The following is a 3,506-nucleotide window of genomic DNA, read 5'->3' as shown; positions in this document are numbered from 1 at the left end:
TCTGGGCATGGTTCAACTTAATGACTGTGCACTGGTTTTAAGCAGAACTTTTATTTGGAACAGGTCACAGCACAGCACAGCACAGCACAGCACGGCACAGCACAGCACAGCACAGCACGGCACAGCACAGCACAGCACAGCACAGCACAGCACAGCACGGCACAGCACAGCACAGCACAGCACAGCACGGCACGGCACGGCACAGCACAGCACAGCACAGCACAGCACAGCACAGCACGGCACAGCACGGCACAGCACAGCACAGCACAGCACAGCACGGGAACAAGGACAAGAACCAAACATTGCACAAAGTCCTGTCTTCATGTTCATACACCTTCTGCATGTGACGAATGTATTGGCAGCTTGATTAGTGCTGATTTTCAGTCCAAACGTAACTGAAATGTGAATGGAGTGATACACACAAACAACAACAATAGACTGCTGGAGAGTTCTGCGGCATCTTGGATCTTGCGCATGCGCATCGAACCTTAACTGGAAATTCCAGCATTGCCAAAGGCGATGGAATCAGACCAAAGCACCAGACATGTGCTGTCCTCTCTTTCTTTAGTTGACAGCTTCCCTTGCTACAACCACACTCTGGTCATTGAACATCATCACATGCACACACCCAGAAAGGAGCAAAAAATCGAAAAAAAGAAGTCTGCAGTTTCGTACATTCTGCCTCTCTCGATAGCCTCTGTTGCTTGAAATTGTGGAAAGCCTATCAGCTTTGAGAGCACAGATCATGTGATGCACCTCTATAAGCCATCTATAAGCCATCTGAGCACAGAACTCTCCAGCGGTCTATTGGCGGATGGAAAGAGAAATCAGCGCGCGCACACATACACACACACACACACTATATGGAGAAAAAAAAATATATATGTGTGTGTGTGTGTGTGTGTGCGCGCGCGCGCACACACACACACACACACACACACACACACACACACACACATTATATGGAGAGAGAAAAAAAAAATATATATGTGTGTGTGTGTGTGTGCACAGACACCAACACCGACACATTCAATGAGAGAGAGAGAGAGAGAGAGAGAGAGAGAGAGAGAGAGAGGCGAACAGGGAATGATGTCTTGACCGGGAAGAGACGATAAGAGATGAGGAGACTGGATGACACGGTATCCCGGCATCCTGTGCAAGACGGCAGCACCTTGGAGGCTGATCATCTGCCAGCCCCGCTGCCGACACTCCTTGTGTGCACGGTGACAGAGGACTTCCGCCACGACAACACCCAGGGGCACACCACTGCTCCCTCCTCAGGTGCAACAGCAATGACACCCCCAACCCCCTCACACCACTGCTCCCTCCTCAGGTGCAACAGCAATGACACCCCAACCCCCTCACACCACTGCTCCCTCAGGTGCAACAGCAATGACACCCCCAACCCCCTCACACCACTGCTCCCTCCTCAGGTGCAGCAGCAATGACACCCCAACCCCCTCACACCACTGCTCCCTCCTCATGTGTAGCAGCAATGACACCCCAACCCCCTCACACCACTGCTCCCTCAGGTGCAACAGCAATGACACCCCCAACCCCCTCACACCACTGCTCCCTCAGGTGTAGCAGCAATGACACCCCCAACCCCCTCACACCACTGCTCCCTCCTCATGTGTAGCAGCAATGACACCCCCAACCCCCTCACACCACTGCTCCCTCAGGTGCAACAGCAGTGACACCCCCACCCCCTCACACCACTGCTCCCTCCTCAGGTGCAGCAGCAATGACACCCCCAACCCCCTCACACCACTGCTCCCTCCTCAGGTGCAGCAGCAATGACACCCCAACCCCCTCACACCACTGCTCCCTCCTCAGGTGCAACAGCAGTGACACCCCCAACCCCCTCACACCACTGCTCCCTCCTCAGGTGCAACAGCAGTGACACCCCCAACCCCCTCACACCACTGCTCCCTCCTCAGGTGCAACAGCAATGACACCCCCAACCCCCTCACACCACTGCTCCCTCCTCATGTGTAGCAGCAATGACACCCCCAACCCCCTCACACCACTGCTCCCTCCTCATGTGTAGCAGCAATGACACCCCAACCCCCTCACACCACTGCTCCCTCCTCATGTGTAGCAGCAATGACACCCCCAACCCCCTCACACCACTGCTCCCTCCTCAGGTGCAGCAGCAATGACACCCCCAACCCCCTCACACCACTGCTCCCTCCTCATGTGTAGCAGCAATGACACCCCAACCCCCTCACACCACTGCTCCCTCCTCATGTGTAGCAGCAATGACACCCCCAACCCCCTCACACCACTGCTCCCTCCTCAGGTGCAGCAGCAATGACACCCCAACCCCCTCACACCACTGCTCCCTCCTCATGTGTAGCAGCAATGACACCCCAACCCCCTCACACCACTGCTCCCTCAGGTGTAGCAGCAGTGACACCCCCAACCCCCTCACACCACTGCTCCCTCCTCAGGTGCAGCAGCAATGACACCCCAAACCCCCTCACACCACTGCTCCCTCCTCAGGTGTAGCAGCAATGACACCCCAACCCCCTCACACCACTGCTCCCTCCTCATGTGTAGCAGCAGTGACACCCCCACCCCCTCACACCACTGCTCCCTCCTCATGTGTAGCAGCAATGACACCCCCAACCCCCTCACACCACTGCTCCCTCAGGTGTAGCAGCAATGACACCCCCAAACCCCTCACACCACTGCTCCCTCAGGTGTAGCAGCAATGACACCCCAACCCCCTCACACCACTGCTCCCTCCTCAGGTGTAGCAGCAATGACACCCCAACCCCCTCACACCACTGCTCCCTCAGGTGTAGCAGCAATGACACCCCAACCCCCTCACACCACTGCTCCCTCCTCAGGTGTAGCAGCAATGACACCCCAACCCCCTCACACCACTGCTCCCTCAGGTGTAGCAGCAATGATACCCCAACCCCCTCACACCACTGCTCCCTCCTCAGGTGTAGCAGCAATGACACCCCAACCCCCTCACACCACTGCTCCCTCAGGTGTAGCAGCAATGACACCCCAACCCCCTCACACCACTGCTCCCTCCTCAGGTGTAGCAGCAATGACACCCCCAACCCCCTCACACCACTGCTCCCTCAGGTGTAGCAGCAATGACACCCCCAACCCCCTCACACCACTGCTCCCTCAGGTGTAGCAGCAATGACACCCCAACCCCCTCACACCACTGCTCCCTCAGGTGTAGCAGCAATGACACCCCCAACCCCCTCACACCACTGCTCCCTCCTCAGGTGTAGCAGCAATGACACCCCAACCCCCTCACACCACTGCTCCCTCAGGTGTAGCAGCAATGACACCCCAACCCCCTCACACCACTGCTCCCTCCTCAGGTGTAGCAGCAGTGACACCCCAACCCCCTCACACCACTGCTCCCTCAGGTGTAGCAGCAATGACACCCCAACCCCCTCACACCACTGCTCCCTCAGGTGTAGCAGCAATGACACGCCAACCCCCTCACACCACTGCTCCCTCAGGTGTAGCAGCAA

Source organism: Babylonia areolata, chromosome 2 (assembly GCF_041734735.1).
Source record: "Babylonia areolata isolate BAREFJ2019XMU chromosome 2, ASM4173473v1, whole genome shotgun sequence".
Taxonomy (NCBI): Eukaryota; Metazoa; Mollusca; class Gastropoda; order Neogastropoda; family Buccinidae; genus Babylonia; species Babylonia areolata.
This window is presented reverse-complemented; position numbering follows the sequence as displayed.